Raw genomic sequence first — 20,833 nt, 5'->3', positions numbered from 1 at the left:
AATTTGAAAACAGTTATTAGCTACTGTTCTTGAAAGATCTCAAACTTACAAACTTGTGAGAAAGAGGTGCTGCAGAAACCACAGACTTTCAAGGTAATGAAGACCCGTGATGGGAACCAGGAGTGTTGAAAAAAACTATTCCAGGGCAGGGAGACCATGGTGTGAGCACAAAATGATTTACGCTGTTGGTCTGGTTTACAAGCTGCCTGTCCACAAGGTAAGAAATTGCACATGCTTAATTAGAACTAGATAGGGGAGTTGAGGCTAAAGCAAGATAATTATGCCCAAACAGCAAACAACAGATGAAATGCAGCTATTGTGAACCGTAGGGTGAGAAAGGAGTCTTGGGATGCAAAGCCACCTTCATCTGGACAGCTACAGCTGCCGCTTAGCTTGGCTGCCTAAGTTAGCGTCAGAAACGATGAGTCTGCATGTCAATATACAGAATCGGGGCTGATGAGGAAAAGCTAGACAACAACTGAAATATAAAACATGCTTTTGCTGAGAAACAGGCTTTTAAAGATACAATTATGGAAAGATATTCTGCCCACTAAGTAACTCAACGTATGTGTCTGAAAGCTTTAAATGAAAAAAAGGAAGAGAGAACTAGAGAAAAGAGAAGGCATGGAAAAAAGATTAACTAGAAAAATGAGTCATACTTTAGAATCTGTCAAAGTTTAAGGAGAAAGATTTATGACTTAGGTCTACTACTCACTCCTACATTAGTACAGACTAACAAATATATCGAGGAGGAAAAGCCCTGCTCCATTTAAGTTGAAGGGAAAAAATGCTGTCAAGGAATAGGTGAAGTAGGATTTCATCCAAAGGGTGGTTTTTCAGATCCGAATCTGTAGAGAAGTTTCTAGACCTGGAGAAATTTGAACCTATGGTGAACAGTTTTAATGTATGTTAGCACAGTGAGAAAATGAGGACTATAATGATGATTAGTAAAAATGCTATTTCATCAAGTGACCACAGTTTTACTTCACCTGCAGGTTTCCCCTCTCCTCCAATATAAAATGAAATTAGTGTATTTTTTTTGTGTGGTAAATCCCATTGTCCCCTCAAATCTGTCAGCGTGGACTCTCCAGGTTCACCCACAGATTTCAGCAGACTACAATGGGATTACTGAACAACCACATCAATTAGAAGGAGCATTTTTTAGCCACTGTAGTTCCAAAGACGGACATCCTGTAAACGTATGAACACCATCCAGAACCCCAGTTCTTTGCCTGGAAACACAATCTGAACCCTCCAGCCCAGGCTCTCCCCACTCACTCACTCTGGCACTCTGAGCAATGGCCTTCACTGGCCAGCTCCTCTGCCACTTCTCCCTTCCATGCCAGCTGCCAAGCTTCCCAGAAGTTCTTTGGGGTATTTCAGCTTGTGAGAAATACCAGCTCTGGATAAAATTATGTGCATGAAATTTAGCAATTTGTCGATTTCTCTCTGATAATGTCAGTTCAGGATGCTTTCATCATAAAATGCATTAGGAAAGCTTTGAGGAAAAGCGACGTCCATTCCAGTATGTTTATTGGTACCCTGGACAAAAAGAAAATATTTTACCTTTTTCATATCAAAAATTTTCTTACTGGTTGACCTTGTTTAGCTTTTCAAAGCCATAAGAAAACAAAACAAGAGGTAGAGTTTCCTTTTTTGGGAAAAAAGTATCTTTTTTCCCCCAAAGCTGCTTTTCAGGATTTCTTTTCTACAGAAACACACAAAACCACAATCTTTATGAATTTCCAAAAGCTTTAGTTTGGGAAAAAAAACCCACCACCACCAAAAAATCAAAAAAAACCCTCAAAATTAAGTAATCCATACGTTTGCAGATCTCTAGTACCGGGACTCAGTCTGAATAAGTTATTAGAAACTATCACACTGTGGTATATCAGGCTATTAATATTTCTCTACAGTTCGAAGGTTTTTTACTTGTGTGCAGCACAAAAATCAGTACTTTTCAAAGTGAAATTAGCCCAAAATGATATACCTTAAGCATAAATAGCAGCTTAAAATTCAGAGACTAGAATTCTATCAACATAGTTTTTACGCTTCTCCATCAAAAATATCTATTTTCTCTGGAAAATTACTATGGATACCTATTTTTATCTTATATAAAATACAAATGTATTTCAAAGACCACATCAAGACATTTTGATACAGCACCATAACAACTTAAAGATAAGCCCAACAAAAGTATACACAGGATAATGATTAAGAGACACTACAGTTCACGTGCCCCCCTGCAAACAGAGCAAACGCCTCCTCTAGCTTCCCAGACTTGTTTTCTGGTTGTTTTTTTTTGTTTGTTTTCAGGTTTTTTTTATTTGTTTGTTTGCTTTTTAATTAAAAAAAAAAAGAAGTCAGAGAATTACTTTACTGCTGACAGTCACTTTTCATCAGAAACTGATGTACAACTGCCGGGGAGAAGCACAAAATATAGACCATCAAAAGGCTTGAATGAGCCCTATAGTCTATTAAATCAAAAATTTCAGAAGAGCTCTGGCAAATATCTAACTTTTAACTAAGATTTACTGATGTACAAAGCAAACCACTGGCAGGAACAGTACAAAATATTGTTATAGTATAACTTAAAGCAACAGTTCCGAATCAGTACAGTTACATTGCATGGTGAAGTCTCACATCCACATTTTTCAATTGTTGCTACCAATTAACTTTTCACATATTAAATATTTTCAGTTTAATCTTAAAGTCTCACTTTATAACTCAAAATCAGGCTGTCTCTTATTTTCAGTCCTTCTTATTACGAAGCTAGTTTGTAACCAAACACTCCAGTGAAAAACAAGATCATATTCGCAGCAAGTAAAATAGTTGTTGCATCATTAGCCTGTGCTATTTTAGTTGTATGAAAAACAAGGCTTTTTCAAAATGAAATGAAAGGTATGGTTTTTAAATACCATATTTTGACATTAATTTCAGAAGGTCAGGGCTTAATCTGGAATTTACAAGTTCCACAAAAACCATAAAAATCTATAAAAAATTTCTTACGCCCCACCTTTTCATTAAACCACGAAGGAAAACCAAGCAAACCAAAAACAAATAAAACAGGGGCAAAAACCTCTAGCCAATCCCTAAATCCACCATCAATGTTTTCCTTCTCCTGGAATAGGCTATGTTTTTCTTCAGAGATGATGAAAACTGGATTTGCGATGGAAAATTTACCTCGGTTACCAAAGTCTGGAAAGCACATAATAGCAACAACAGCATGAAATTCACCCTTTACTCTGGCTTGAGCTGCTATTTGCCTTGCTGGTTTATAGTGCTTGTGCTCAAAACCTCTTTCTTTACATACACAAATGCTTCAACGTTTACACTAAAAACATCACAGCAAGTAATTAAATCTCAGGGTAAGAAGAGTAGGAAAGCTGAAAAGCAAATTTTTAACTGTTGATTTTTTTTTTAAATTATTCCAAGCCTGACAGTGTAAATGATAAAACTAACTGAGAAGAGAGTATGAAGCCAGAAAAGTTCAACTCTACATGCAGAGCTGCAGAGGCTGCACAAGCCTGCCAGCACGCGGGGGCTCACAGGGTTACCGGCCCCAGAGAGGAAAGGAGATCACAGCAACTTTTGAGATGGCCTCATTATCTCCGGGGGCAGGGGGGGACACAGGACGGGGACACAACAAAAGCCTGCATATAGCTAGCTGCAAGCCCTGTATCCTGTCTGCCACATGTGTCTTTTTGTATAAAGAGTTTCATGTTCTAATGCAACAGAAGCCAGCCATGGGTCCGAAGTGGGGAGAGACAGGTCAGAAAACAGAGTGAAAGAGCACATCCAGTCACTCTTAGCCTTTCTCTTGATCCAACAACCCAGCACAGAAAGGGCTATAAAAGGGCTTGATTTTCCACCGCAGCATGATCTATTGACATCCTCATCACCACAGCTTAGCTGATCGGCACATAAGGGCTGCCAAAAGGGCTCTTGTACTCTGCAGAGAGGATTTTTTCTAATTAGTTTATCTCTGTCTTGTTACCATACAAAAAGCATTATGGGATATATTTTCTAGCCAAAAGAAATGCAGTGATAAAACTAAGATCTTGACATCACGGCGTATCATCGTCCACTGTAACACACAAAGGATTTTATGTACGTGTGTGTGTGTACATTGTAAAAAGCAGAGGAAGAGAGGGAACATGTAGACACAAAATGAGAAAGAACAGAGAAATTATATACCTGTTAACTATATTATAACAAAACAGTTTCTGCTAAAGCATTTGTTAAATTAGAAAGTAGACTCTGAGCATCAGAGTGACAATCACATATAACATAAGAAAAAGCTTACGGAGATTCAAGGGCAAGAACAACTCTTATTTATGTTTAGAGACAAATGCCAGTCTGAGCCACCTAATAGTGGCAGAAACTTGGCCAGGAAGACAGAAACTAAAACAAAGTAGGGCCTCTGTTAAAACGGATGACCAGCTTTCTATTGATTTCTTTCCACTTCCTTAGGAATCAAATCGTCGTAAGACTCAGTTTGGAGCTCCTAGGTTTTTGCTCAGTAGGTTTAACTCCAACTCAGTAACCTCTGTGACACATCTGTTTTTATTTATTATATTCAAGTCTAAAATGGGATTTGTGCTTCCTTCACATCCTCGTATTGATTTGATTTTCTCTGGCTACAAGAAGGGTTATTAGATTTAATGTAGGTCATCGGGATGCACACTGATTTGTAAGCGAATGTAATGTAAAGTGATATTAGGTGTTATAAAAGCACAGCTGGAGCATAGGGGACCATACAGAAAGTAAAAAATAGATCTGAATATTCTTCTGAGAGTGAAAATAACAGCAGGGCACAAAGAATGCAACATTAGTTATGTTCTGCTTTCCAAAAATAAACCTCTCCATATAGCAATAAATAAATAAACTAGACATTATAGTTGAGAGCAGTGGTTTTGTGTGAATGCGTGGGAAGTCTACTTATCAAGACTGAGAGAAGGGTTGGCTCAAAGGGGATACTGAAGCCATTCATCAATGGGATGTCTGTTTATACTCACTGTGGACCCAACTCGGTGGCTACAGAGTTAAATAAGCATATTTATATGAATCTGGATCTCTGCAATCTTGCAGTTACCAGTCTAGTGTGTTACTGCCTTGAAGTGTTTATGCATTACAAAAACAATGTCTGTTTAGACTAGGAATTTCCTAAAGTATTATTCTAATCTGTAATTTTAGCCAGAGTTTGTGCAACAAATTTCAGGAAGTAGTGAGTTTTATACCTTTTCCTGGCCAAAGCCCAGCTAACTACCTATTCTTTCTACCTAAATCCTGCTTGTACTTTTAGCTGTAAAAGACTCTGTTTTGAGCTGTCATGAAAAACAAGCATAGTACTACACCAAGTGGGAGGCAGCCGCCTTCTGCATGCCAGCTGACTGCATAATATTATGGAGCTAAGACATCATAAATGCACGCTTTGCAGTCATTTCACATGATCTTTTATACATTTCAATACCTTTAGGTGAGTTCTGCACAATTAGTTACTCTAGCTACTATTTAGCTGGTGTTTATTTTGTCTACTAGAGGAACAATGAGATCATGTCACGTCAGGTAAAAATCTAAGAAACAGGACAGGAGAGAATAAATAATAATAATAAAAAAATCAGTACGTGTATATTCACAGAAGCACTTGCTCCAGTACAGACATAGCACTAAGGAGTCCTCTCTAGTGGAATAAGTAACCTATAGTCATATCTGACAGATGGATTAGAAAGGAAATAAAAACTAACTCAGACTGTGTATTTGAACAAATTCATAATAAAGGGAGATTAGACCAAACTCCATAACTTTTCCTGTCACTCCTTCTGACAGTGTGAAGAGTCCATAACACCCTTCTAATGTGTTAGTAGAGGATTTCCAGAATGAAGGAATATAGAACTTCTCAAATATAGAAAGGATTATATAGTTAAGATACTGAAATGATGCTCAGTAATTCTGATTTTTTAGTACTGACTCTGCCATAAACTTCCAAATGATTTCAAGTCTTCAATGTTTCTATTTCTCACTTCTTTACCTCTAAAATGGGAGTAATTATTTTTTTCAACCAGAATGTGGCAATACGGTAAATTATGGCTTATCACATATGCAGCCACTGTATAGGTGTAAACATAAAATATTAAAGCTAGGAACAGAGAACTTAGTGCGGTGGTTCGGTAATATCTTTGTGGCAGAATGGTTTTCTAGGGCCAAATACAGCCGATTGCAACCTTAAAAAAAAAAAAAAAAACATATGTATGTGATCCCATGTGTACCTGTGTACACATATATTTATGTGCCTGTGCATGTATAGATCCCCTGCACTAAAGCACAAATGAGGCAGACTCCAGTATTGCACTGTGGCCCAGATTAGAAAATTCAGGTTGAATTCTCTATTATCAGATCATCTCTACAGCTGTGGAAGTACTGGGAAATATGCTCTCAGAAAACTCCAAATTACACTATATGAGACGTGTCATTATTAGATCATACAGATAATGGTATTGGGAGGACACATCACATTATTTTTGGTATGTCACTCAAAGTTCATGGCCACAGAATAGTCAGCTACGTCTCTTATGTTTTGCTTACCTTAACCAGTCTCATCTGTGCAACTGAACTTATTTAAAACATGTCATGAACCCAGGGGCTTTTTCAAAGCATTTCAAGAATTAAATCTTTGCTTTTTTCCCTCCATCCTTGTCACGTGTAACTTTTTCCAAACAAAATTATCCTATCCACTGTTAATAACGAAAGGCAAATCTCATGAGGAGCATGAGTACTCAGCACATCTTAATGCTGATTCCAAAATTAAAAGCCAGAGGGACTACTTTTACCTCTCTCTGAGGTCTTCCAGCAAACTATTGATTCTTGCTGATCTCTTTCCATTAATATATTTCTTTCTTACAGCCTGAGTGATTGCATTAAAGTGCTTAGTAACTCTCTAGTCATGTACATCTCCTAGGGCTGGAAAGAGCTTTGGTTTTAAAAGCAATTTGTTTCAAATGAAGCCTTATACATCCTAATGTGAGGGTCAGGGGCTCAGGGAAAAAAGAAAAAAAGTAAGTTTTCAGGGATCATATTTGTGAGATCCAGAAATTTAAGCCATTTAGGGTTTGACAGAGTAACAACTCAAATCCGTACCTTCTGAAAATCACCTATCATTAACAATCTCCTACAAAAATCTACTACTATAAAGTTGAGTGGTTTTGAGCCTTCTTGTTCACAAAATACATACTACTAGGGAAAAAAAGTGTTAATAGGCTCCAGACTTTAGTAACCTTAATGTCAGACTCACTGTCAACACAAAGTATGAAAAAAAAAATAAAGAGCCATAGTACTTAAGACTGTTTTCGTAAATATTGCAGTGGCAGTTTATTCTCATCCTAGAAGTCTACCTAAGATACATGAAGCCCAGGATTTTCCCCTCACCTGGACTACCCTTCCAGGTAGCACATAAAGGAGCACCTGCTTGTTTTGAAACAAGCACAACTTGTTTCAACCCTATTACGTTATGGATCAAGCCCAGGTCCTTTACAGTTAAAATTCAGTCATGATAACAAAACTTAACAGTGTACATGTCCCACAGAATACTTCAGCACAACACAGGTGCATCTCCTGAGAAGACACTAGGGTTGCACCTACACGCAACGTTTTGTGCCTTCTGAGCTGAAGTGAAATCTTTGGCTTGCCTTTTTTTTTTTTCTTTTTCCTCAGAGAGCAGCTCCTTTCAGAATTTTTAAAGGGCTTTAAAACAGGTATAGGAAGCACAGAAAAATACATACATTGAATTTCTGATTTGCTTTAGTGCAAAGCCTTTCATACCAGTTAAGCTGCAATTAAGGTACCAATTAAACCTCAAAGAGATGGTGAGCTCAATATCCCAGTGGGATGAGCAAATGCTTTCACTTCCAGTAATATGATCTTTATGTCGTTTAGCATGAATTTGTTTAAAAGCCATCAGTGTTTACACGCTGTATGGAAAGACCTGGTACACACAACCACAAGCAGCCACAGAATCCTGTGCGGCAAGGTCAGCGGACCCACAGCAGGAGCAACTGTTACTGATGGATGGGAGCTTAAGAATGGTAATACTGTTCTCTAAGGCTGGGTCAGACACACTTTCCCTCTCCAGAATTTTAACTGTATGTTGCTCAAAATCTTGCAATAAGGTCATATGTACAAGTGGCAGTTTTAATAGTTTTATATCTGCTGGACTAGGATTGTAGTTCATATTCCGCATTGAACAGTGGATTACAAAGTAGAATTCAGCTCAGCTATTCATTTCTATAAGGCACCTTTATTTATTTTTAAAAAACTCTTCTTGCCCTGAAATAAAAACAAACACTGATCAGCTGCATAAAACTGGAGAGATCCTGATGGTGGTGTAAGTGTCTGATTATGACAGATTTCCTTGGTATGTTTTCTTTTTGTTTGCTTTCTGTCTTTCTCTTATCTCAAATTTCACCTTAACTCAACTTCGTCTTTATTACTGGCCAAATAAATAGAGCTACATCATTCAAATTTTCACTTTAAACTAAAACTTACTGTAGGTTGTTATTTTACACCACATTACTCCTATTGTGTACTTTCATAACTACTGGCTTTCAGTCACTAGAGCTGATTTTAATGAACTACACAGTGGTAGTTCTAGGACTGCTTCATTTTCTATCATCTGTACCAGTAGTCATGTGTACAGCTTATACATCCAAGCCTTCTACAAGAATCAAGATTTATACTTCAAAAACCTTATGATACACTATTGTGTGCTCAACTCCAAAATCCACTTATCTATTTTGTTGTTAGTTTTTCAGTTTTTGCTAGTCTCATCAAAGAGCTGTTAGCCTGCAAGATGCTTGTGAAAATCTATGTATGCCCAAGAGCCATGAATAATGCAGCCTGTGCTGTGTGGAACAGGAGAAAAACCTCTGGATGCAGATTTGCAAAGTAGAGGACATGCAGTTGATGCCACGATAAGCATGCTCAGTCCACAGGGCTTATCAGGACAAACACAGAGCTGTGCCGCCTCCAGGAGCAGCTCACTGGTCCTCTGCAGCTGAACCAGCCCTTTCGGGCAGCACTGAAACTAATAAGCTTTGACTGACCTGAGCAAAACCACTTGGTTGGATCCTGTACAACACTTTTTCATGTTCTGACATGGTCTGGGTACAAAGGATAGGGCCAGGATGCAAAACCATACTCAGTCCAAGTCCCTGGAGTTTCCCCCTTCCTGGGATCTAATAATCCTTCCAAAAAGGAAGTTATTAAATTAATTAAAGAAATAGTAAGTACTGAGAGACCTGAGCAGACTCCCCTCAAATAATACCTCTATAGCAGGCTCCCCAGTGTATCCCACACCTCACATTTTTTGTACGATATCTAAACCAAGTCTGGAAAACAAGGATTTCAGTGTAAATTTTAGGATCTGCTTGGTGACATCTTTGTTCTTAATGTCTAAAGAGAAAAAAAAAGTGGCCGCTAACCATGCAGAACTTGGTCTGGTCACTACTGGTTTAAAGAGAGTCCTCTTTCATGATAAAATAACTTCTTAAATCATGGCTCAAAACAGCTACCATGAACACTGCTTTGTGAGAGAAAAGTAGACCAAACTATTTGCTGTTACATATTGAATTAGTCCAGCAGAAAAGAATGGTTAAGACTAAAATAAGAATTTATTAGCTATACTTGGCAGCTTTTCCACTCTTTCTGCAGCACCCAGCACCATTCAAGTAACAGACAGGTCCTGGACTTCTATCAGCAAAACAAAGTGGATCAGACGATCCATCTCTCACGCTAAAAAAAAATTGCACTGGCTGAAATTCAGCAGAAGTTTCAAAGGAAGTAAAATATTTCCTTTTGCAATATACACATGTCATTATCTTTGCTACAAATGGTACAATTCAGCCTGAAATTTCTGGACTTTTGTCTAATCCTCCCACTTCATCTGTCACATCTGTTCAGGACCATAAAGTGATTTGTAGGTGCAGGCAGAAAAGTGGGTAGCCAGGGGTCTCCACAACAGCCACTGAAGATAAAAATTTGTACCAGTACTTTGATGGAGTGGGTCTGTCAGAGAAAGTGTATTTCCCCTTCTAAGGGGATCTGGTCCCCTGAATATACAGGGCAAACTATCCAACTGATTCTGCTTATCCAGGGGATACTCTGCAACTTCCAACGTGCAAAAACTGTTAGGTTGGTAAAACTTCCACCTGCCCTCTCCCTAATTTGTTAATGTATAGTATTTGTTAGATCTGAGAAGAGGTCCAATGTGTACAACATTAGCAAACCAGGACAAAACCGCAGCTCAGCACAGGTTTCTTAGGAGGGATCTTAAGCTTTTCCAGATAGACTTCACTTTCAACCCAAAAACCAAAAGCAAACTTGAGGACATTCAACTGTTTGAACCCAGCTTAAAAAACAAGGAAGTGGGAGTCTCTGACAATCAAAACTGTTTACTTTCAGAAAGCTCTGATCTTCTGGATCTGAATGTCTTCAGTTTAGTTCTCCCCACTCAGATATTCAATATCTGAAAGAGACAAGAAATTTTACAACACCCACTATCTTTTGCCGATAACTGTTAATTTTGTTTATGAGACCATGCTTATCCTAAATCACACAGTGAAATGAAACACATTCCTGTCTTTTTTCCTTCATATGTCGTCACTGTCTTCAGGGAACTTGCTACTAACTGAAGCTAGCGGAAGTTTCTTTCCTTCTTGTAGAAAAGATAAAAACAAACAAAAACACTTATTAGAAAAAAATCAATAAAATATGTTGCACAAGTTCTGTTACTGGCTAAAACCTGTATAAAATGATGTTACAGAGTAGCTTTTAGTTACCTTCACTTTTTATTGCACTGCTAAAGTCAATTTAATTCAATGCACACACTAGGTATCAGATTACTTGATACATTTTTCACCAACCATTATGCTAAGAAGCAGATGTTTTAGATGTTATTGCCATCCAGAGGAAGATGCTTTAAGAACATGTGTGAGTGTATATATAAACATGCGTAGACACCCCTGTGCTGTAACCTTATGTACTTCCCAAGTAATAGAAAATAGGGCTGCAACACTTCAGCTGTCGCAAAATAAAACTTCTAGTTCAACACAGAAGTAAGTAACTGTAGCATATTGAATCTACAAGCAGTAGGTTAAGTGCATAGGTTAACGTATTCATGTTATTTTTATTACAGTTCTGTATCTTCGAACCCCCACTCACTGAGGCACAAACATGTCTACCCATTTCAAGAGCATCTCAGCCTACGAGCTTGATCTGATCAACAGAATTCTCATCTGCAACCACAAACAGGAGATCACAGAAAATGAAACGTTCCACTTCATTTGTCCTTTTCTGGTAGAAATATATTAAACATGTATGAAAATTGTACATTTTCTTCCATTGATTTCAGAATATATTCAACCTGAAAGCAACAGAACATGGATTTCAAGAGCTGTCAGACACTCAATTTGCTGTTGTTCTGGGTACTAAAATGTGCAGGGCTCAGAGAACATAAAACACAAAGCTACAGTTACATGCTCAGAATATAGAAGATCCAAACGAGAATTAAAATATTTTCCAGCAGCTTTCCCAAGACTGATTTTTTGTTTATTTGTGAATTTGCTATGCAGACTACTTAGTATGTTTTCTGCAGTCTCATTTTAATATTAATTGTTAAGTATTAACATATTCCATAGTTATATCTGCATAAAAGTATATATATGTACGCGCATTAACATGACTATATAAATATTTACACACACATACCCAATAATTAAGGCTTTTCTTCTATGCACTTCCATACAGGCTTAAATCCAGAAATTATCAACTTCCAGCTGAACTACTCCCACATTTAAAATCACATATTTTCACTACATATCCTGACATTAACATTATCCTGTACACGGTATAGGCAGATTTTCAGGCTTTGCAGATCACCTTCTTTCTTACAGAGGGGGATACCAATAGCAAAGGGCATGGAAATATTCTACATGCAACTTGCTCTTATTTGCATAATAAATACAAGTCTAGGGGCAGAGATAGACAAATGACACCTCCCTGGAAGCCTAGCTCTGTGCTTAACTTTGCTGACTAACAAACTCAGATCAGAGAACAGGGCAGACAACTAATATTCCTGCCACTAAAAAAAAAAAAAACCACAAACAAAAAAAACACCACAAACAAACCAAAACCCAAACCCCACAATAAAAAAAACTACAACAACAACAACAAAAATCCACAAAACAACAACAAGAAACCCAAAACAAAAACCACCCAAACACAGAACAAAAATAAAGAAATAACTTTCTTCCTTGAAACTTCAACATGCCACGTGGTAACACCGGCAAATATGAGCAGTGCTGAACTCGCCCTGCCAACAGTAACGCGGACGCCTCCGTAGCCACAGCACCTGCTACCATGCTGTTGCTGGTGCCCCAGGACAGCATATTGAAAAAAACAATTATCACAAGCTTTGAACAGTATTGGAATAGTATTTACCAATACTATTTTCATTTCATCTGCACGTGGTGGTCCCATCAGGATTTCACTAAGACTCTCACCATGTTACCTGTGATTCATGTTCCAGAACTCTCACATGCTTCTGCAACAGTGCAAAGTGCTTTACTTAGGTTATTTTAATATTCTGAAAATAACTTTTCCTGTCTTTCCAATGAGGTATCAGCTATATTGACAAGCATAGAACTTAAGTTTCTTACATTTGATACTCTGGGCTCAATACTTGTGGCCTTCATTCTGCAAGATAAGCTTCTACTCAACAGGCCTCTGGTCTCCAACAGGAATATGACCTGAAGAAGTTCCTAGTAAGGGCTGCACAGTGTAGGAGATGGCAGCAAGTGTGACAAACTTTTCTTGTAAAAAAGCCATGCATAGTTGTTTGTTTTTTGGTTTTTTTTCTTTCTTTAAACATAAAACAGTGATATTTTAAGCATTATAAAATGACAACTAATTAAACACCCTCCCAGAAGTCCATGCTTATTCCAACTTAGATTTGCAATGAATGTTTTATTCTGGAACTGCAAGTAGCTGGAGTTCCTTGGAATGCTGAAAGGCACTTATTTCCTTCCACTGGGGCCCAGAAGCAGGTCTTTAGGGATTTTAAAGCATGTGGCAACAAATACCCAGTTTTTCCAGGCTTCTGACTGATTCCCAAATCATTAAGTGTGTGATAAGGAGGAGTTGCTGTTCTCATTTGGAGAACCATCAGTATCTGTGAATCTTCACTCTACATCGTATTTCAGTGATAGAAGTACCTATGTACTTCCAGTTTCTTCTAAAAATGTAACTAGCATGTTTAAGTGCACAAACACTTGCTTTAGTCCAGATGAGGCTATTGAGTGGTTTCAATAATCGCATTACACAGGGACCACTTACAGTCACTAGATACTTTTCTTTCAAGCCATTCTCTACAATCAATACTATTTTTCTTGGTCATATTGGTTAATTACTTGATGGTCTGGGTAGAACTATAAGTAAAATGAAGAGTTTAAGAACTTTGGCTCTCTTTCATTTAATTTTTATAATTGGTCACAGTATTTAATTTTTTTAATGATGAAAAAAGTCAGTTATTTCATTCAAATCAGTATTTACCCTTAAGTTTACCATTAACTTAATTTATGAAGACAAACCTCAGATGAAATTAGAAATCCTGAATTATTCATGATGAGATCTACTAATTTTACACTGTTATTTCTTATATGAAACTTCAGTGTGTCAGACCAGAAGTTTTTCTTTCTGGCAGGGAATAAATGCTTCAAAACACTCCCTAGAGAATAAAATGTAGCTGTTGCATTGAAGATAATATATTTAATCTCTTTATTACATTACAGCAACTTTAATAAGCTTTGTTGTACTGCGTTTCTGTATAGCAACCCTGCAAAAAAAAATTCATTTACTAAGTAAGCAGCGTGATGGTCTGTAGTTTCTACCCACTGAACAACTACATTAGCGCTTTCAAAATAGTGAAAAGCAGCAGTAAATTCCTTTCATAAAAGCTGGTAAACACAGCAAGCATGTCAGTCATTCCTCAAAGCAAAGAAGAAAGTTACTTTCTAATCTTCACCAATTTAGCTGAATTTGGATCTAAATTACATATGATTTCTAGCTTCCTAGAGTAAATGTTCGTCCGCTCAAGACCCACTGTGCAGGTATTTAATCTTAATATATTTTAATGCCCATATTGAAACGCATTCTATTACCAACATGAAATCCTCAAAAATGCTGACTGTGTATAAAATGTGTTCCAATTTTCAAATAATTCTTTTAAAATTTTTATCTGGAGCCCAGAAATTAATTACATGTATAAACCTAGCTGGAACATATAAATCAAAAAATAACTGTCTTAACATCACTTTCCTCTCATGTTTAAGTGGCTACTGCAAACTCAGCCTCTGTTTACTACGTATTTGTAGTGAACAGCGAAGTGTCTTACAAGCATACTGCTGTAACAAGATTAAAGTGCCGATCCCCTGCAGGCTGTGTAAGGATCCGGCCTCCATTTATCTAGTACAAGCATTGAGATTTGTATCACTAAACATTTCACTGTTAAAAGTACAAAACACTCTTAAAGAGTCCCAACAACAATCCCTCAACATACTTTAGAGCGTAAGGAATATCAGTACTTTGGCATTTTGTTTAACTTGCTTTCTTTCATCCTTTACAAATATAGCATAATTTAATAAATGTTTAATTCACAGACTACAAAAGCCTATACAACATAGAGTAATTGCCACGGAATACTTTCTGTATTAGAAGCACAACTAGCTACCATGGTAGCAGCATTAAGCCAAAGCAGCGCACTTCTGCTTTGTGTAGAGGGGTGCAAAGTTACACTGACTTTTCTGCTCTTTCTATTTTTTAGTAATGTGAACTGCTAAAATTCTCCATTCTCACTTAAGCAGGGCAGAAACAATCTCATATACTATCTCAAACTGCAGTAATAGTAAACAGAGTCATTCTGGACTTCATAAACTGCAACCTAGTTAATGCTAGAGATGATTATCTGGTATAAAAATGTTACAGTATAAAAGAAGAACAACCAGACGAAAATGAACTGGTTGCTGTCACAACCATAGTTCTAAAAGTGAGACCACCATGACAAACCGCCTTAAACTCAATCAGTAGTTGAAAACCAATGAAGAATTAACAAATAGAATAAGGGGAATAATATTGACGCAATCTGGAAAAAAAAAAAAAAACAACCCATAGTATAATAAACAGTATAGGACTGTTTTTCTAGTTCAAAGTAAGGAAACTAGCAGGTTAACTGTAAGCAGTTAAATACATTCACAAACTGGTTTTGTTAATAAAACTTTCAGACAGTGTACACTGCTCATCTTAGAAAAGACTGCTTAGAAAGATGAGCTTTATAATATTCCCCTGAGGATGAGCAAACATGAGTTTTGATGTGCATTGGAAAGAAGAAAATTTAGAATTCAGAAACCTTGAAATGCTTCATGGCTTCTTCCCCATCTATAGGTCCCCAATTAAACACAGATGTTAAACATATGCTTCAGTCTATTTCAATTTAGGAAGTCAGTGAAGCATGTTCTCAAGGCTTACATTCTGCACAGGGATCACTGTAGCAGCGGCAAATTTAGTCATAAGTAATACTCAACTCTTAAGTAGCAGCTTGGATTAGTGATCTGAAGGTGTTTAATGTAGGAAATCACTACCATTCACTTCATTTTAATAGATGAAAGAGATGGGACACAGGTTTAGGTGCTTTGTCTCCTGACAATAAGGCCAATAAAAAAAAAAAAAACACCCTAGGAAAAAGGCTGCATTGTCTGATTCTCAGTTCAGACTTACAGTCTTTCCAGACATCTAATACAACTGCCCCAAATATTGCATTTAGCAGAAAAAGACCAGCACTAGATCAATATAGCTATTGTAAAATGTGAGATGATGACCTGGAAATAAGAAGGTAATGACTACCAGATCTTCACATATTCTGCATTACAAATCTGCAGTAAATCTACTCCAACACACTAAAGAGTAAACTTTTCCTAGGGAATTAGAACCTGAATGTGTCAAAAAGTTGGTGGTCTGTATCAACTTGAGATGTCTTCCTCCATTACACTCATGATTTTGGAACGCTTTCTGAATAATCTACATATCTATTTTTCTAGTGCAAAATATTTTCCCCAGGGACAGTAAACCAAATATTTGCAAGACATTCTTGACAAAGTAAGTTTCCAAGAATTTCCTTTGCTTTTACTGAATTCTTGCTCAACTTCAAAAAAACATGCAGACTTATTTGACTTATCATAGATGCATGAATGAAAGGCTGCCCGTCAACTGCAGCGATTCCTAGTACTTGTCATACAACACAGAATTATATTCAATGTCTTCTGAAAAATGTTCAAGACCGGCAACTCTCTCATTTCAGCCTTCCTTAAAGACTCATAGGCATTGTTACCCCCATCCTCACATGCCATTTCCATTTTCTGGCCTTTAGCTCCAAACCAAGTCTTAAACAGGCTGAATGAAATAATCTCCTGTTTGGCAGTAGTATGTACACAAGACACACACCTGTTACCAAAACTCTGATGTTCTCTCATTGCTTAATCAGCTGTCAAAACCTATCACTGTCTCTCCTATATCGCTAATGTAAGATTCATTTAACATTCAAAAAGATGCAGGACTCTCAGTAACCAGTAAAACAGGTTAAGCTATACCAGCATTTGATCACTGTCCCCAGCAATGAAAATTGTACAGAGATTTTCAGACATCAATAGAGCAAAGTGGTTTTAACAGACACAGTTGATCAGTAGACAGATTATTTACGTTCTGTATTTGTGTGTGTTTTAAGGCAAGGGATGTTATTTTTCAAACTGTTATTTCACTATATTCCTGACAACAGCACGTTAACAAGACTATGCTAATGTTCATGTTTGGAAAAAATCCTCAGAGTTTCATTACTTATTTTGTAATTATTTTAACTGTTCCCTCAACAAGAGTATTTTTGCTTACTTCTTTAGATTTCACAGTTTATGTGCAGAATTGCCTTTTAACAGCCTCTCTCTGGGCTCCCACAACCTTAATTCATTTGGAAAGTATATAAACCTCTGTGCCATCTGGTAACTTTTTGGAGCATAATTATCCTGATAAATGTATGCATGATATTAGACATTTTCCATTACAGAGGTGACTAATGTTGCTTCTATATTTACAAATCTGTCTCCAGATTTCTGTTACAGGTCCATTTGAGGAACCTAACAGACTTGTTAATTTAAACTTATATCTTACTGAAACTTGATGCCAAGGTTTTTTGGCAAATATTATTTATTACATACTACTGTTTATTCAAATCAATTTCTTCTCTTGTATATTAGGTATACAAAGTAACAAAAATGCCACAGAATTTGTTTTGCACATTTTTTGTATGACGCCGAATGAAATTTTGAATAAAATCACTGTTGCACTGTGAAAGGAAAAATGATTGAAGCAGCAGGTTTTTTCCCCTCATTTTAGAATTTCAGGAAGGCAGCTCTATGTCTTAATGAAAGTTCAGGAAAGACAGGTGACTTGGAAATTTACATCAAGGTATTGTATGTGATCTGTGTTACACAAGACTACTTGAATATATTATGAAACTGGATGTAGCCCAGTGCTTCCTACCCAATCATTCAGCCTAATAACACACGATATATTACATCATACTTTTGTTCATCCCAAAGAGCAGTAACATCATTGACCTCATGAGCACTATCATAACTAAAACCACTCCAGAACAAGTAGACACACTTGTGCCTCTATCTGTATGTGTACAAATAACACACATTCAGTATTATCTGATACCCTGGTATGCTGAAAGGAGGCATGGCAGCCCTCCCCTGTGGGAACTTATGTTTGCTGCTGCTCAAGACATTAAAAAATACAGCCTGCACTTCCTGTGTTGAGAGCTGATAGCAGCCTGCCTTATCTTATTCATCACTCCTTCCATTTCTTCCCCCTTCCTCCCTTTCCACATTTCCAGCCATGCTGTCTCCTCCCATCCCAGGATTTTCTCCTTGCTTTCATAGTAGTTTCTGGCATTTACTCTGCTGAATAAAATTCAAGCCCTGCCTGCTGGGAATACTCATTTCTATAAATTAGAAGTTTTTCCACCTGAAACACCCCAAAACTTCACAAACAGAGGCTTTACTAGGGATCTGCAGACTGAAATGAAGAGACTAATGTCTTTAAAAGGCAGCTCAAAACACACAGGGAGTCAGCCTCAGGTATGTCCCGGTCGTTCACTCAGTCAGCAAATGTCAGTGTCTGTAGCCCACGGAAAACTGGTATAGCACAGTTGATCCGACAATAAAAAAAAAAAAATAATCTTGTGGTCTCAGACTATCCACTGCCAAACTTTCATAGCGCCTACAGAGAACAGACAATTTGTGACATTACAGAAAAGCAAGACTGATAGAAAGAAGAGAGCTATATGTTATCTCCCTTTAGAGAATAACAATATTTTGTGTACTCAACTTATTTAACATTTGCAAAACTGAGCAAGAGGGAACGGGAAAAATAGTTGCTGCACATTTTATAGCTATATAGCTAGTCACAGCATTAACTAAGGTTAGTAAATTCCATAAATATTTGTCTGTTTTTGTAAGCTGATGTTATAAGGCTCACAGAGCAACATACTCTGCTATCAAACATGCATTAAAGCAGCCACTCGATGTGCTTATGAATCATATCTAAACTGTTAAATATCTTGGCTTTTTTAAACATCTGAAATATTATTACTTATGTAAATATAAGATATCTACTTATTTTCCAATATATGACACTTCATTGTGCTAAAGATATTACTTTTTATATTACATATATCTAAAATAAATTGTGAATTACTGTATCTGTGTTCTTCATTAGCAGCAAATTATGAAAGCAGCAGGTTTTTCAGAAAGAGGTACAGGATCAGAATTACCAGTGGCATCGACCCTGCCAACAAACCTCAGTTTCTCAACTTTGACTCTATTTCATTTAACACAGTGACATAGAATGTCCTTCGGTTTGGGTACCTGGGTTGGTGTTCCCCCATAAAAACTGACTTCAAGTGTTTTCCTTTTCAGATACTGCTGCAGATTGCTGAAACACAGGAGGAGATGATGCCAACAAATTCTAAATCACCAAGTTTTTTATTTAAAACTCAACATTTTCATCTGAGGTGCTGACAAATAACTGGGTATCAATGGGCAGACCACCACATTTAACTATTAGACTTGCCAGTATAGAAGTACACTAATTACGCAGTTAAAGGTTTTTTCACTCTGAACTCTATTGAAAAGGGAACAGTTGGCTAAATTAGACAAAATTAATGAAAAAAGCAACACTTAATATTAGACAGGCACATTTATCCTTCTTCAATTCAACCATTAGTAGTCTGTTTTACTGCTGAGTAGCAACAGGCTGGCTCAGCACTAATTAAGGCAGTCATTATCACAGCTAGGTGTTTACAGCCTTTAAAATTCTCACTCATTTTTTCCCCCATTGGTTCCCAGGAAAAAAGCATTTGCCCTCTTTAATCCAGACAGCAAACAGGCCAAAATAAAACATTATCCTATTTAGGGCTGTGAGCCATGGAGTTAAAAAGAGAAAAGCCTTCAACTTCAAGGCATCCCAAAGGATGCACCAGAGCATCTAGGCCAGGATGATGGAGGAGGGCAGCCAGTTCAGGGGCTGCCGACATCTGCAACCATGCAGCATGGATGATGTACCATTGCAAAGGTACATCATCCCAGAGAGGATTTCCTGAGACCTGGTGAGACCTCTGCGGAGCTTGTGTCAATCTTCCCCATGGCTGCAGGTGATGTTCCGACAGTTGTTGATACTACATGGACTGATGCATTGCAGCTGAAGGGGTGGGGTGGGGGAAATGTGGTTTTCCCTTGTTGCTTTGTGAAGATAAGCTTTTACATGTCGTGATAATGCAGGAAGACATAGAATGTCTGTGTTTCATTAAATAACATTATTAAACAGACTGGCTCACAGCCTTGGTGACAGTACAGGGATGGAAAGCTTCATTTAAAATGAGTACCATTCTGAAAGTAATTTGAGGAACGAAACAGAACATGGGATAGCTGTAACATCCACAGTGTTTCTAATTAAGACTAAGGTCCTTATACAAGCCTACCGCAAGTCACAGGTGCATTTTCTGACACATCCAAAAGCTGTATTTGAATGCCCCAAGGTCTGAAGATGTGTCAAGTCAGTCCCTGGGATATCCAAAGAATTTCCTGAAAATCAGGGTCACTAATGGGAAGTGCCTGAAAGGATTTGTGGATTTGTAGGACTAGATCTTGCAACCAGGCCTTCTATATAATATGAAGAGGAAAATGCCTAATGAAATCTAGTAATTCAGGAAAAAAATGCAGCTATCAAAAAAGCTTTCTTTCTTCTTAAATGATGCACAAATAGTACCTAAATCTCAGTACAGATGCCTTCTCCATATGAAGAAATCAACCCACAGATATTCAAAATGGGCAAGACTTAACCCCAGTGTCCTTGAATTAATGATTCTATTATGGTGATACACAGAATGTCATTCCTTAAAGACAGGGAATGCCTCAAATGAGTTTTTACACATCAGTATAAATTAACATAGCTTAACATGCAGGTTCCCCCCTTGTTTTTCATTTCAGAAACATCCAGTTTTCAAGCTGATCACCTGAGATATTGTAAAGAGCACCGAATTCTGACAGAGGTACCTCTTAACTGGGCAAGCATTAGTGTTAATAGGAATTTACCAGTATCCATATGGTCCAGCTTTGCCCTATGACAGTTGTGAAAGGACAAAAACATTTTCTAAGAACACAGAAACACAGCAGTC

This window comes from Phalacrocorax carbo, chromosome 5, assembly GCF_963921805.1.
Source record: "Phalacrocorax carbo chromosome 5, bPhaCar2.1, whole genome shotgun sequence".
Lineage (NCBI taxonomy): Eukaryota > Metazoa > Chordata > Aves > Suliformes > Phalacrocoracidae > Phalacrocorax > Phalacrocorax carbo.
This window is presented reverse-complemented; position numbering follows the sequence as displayed.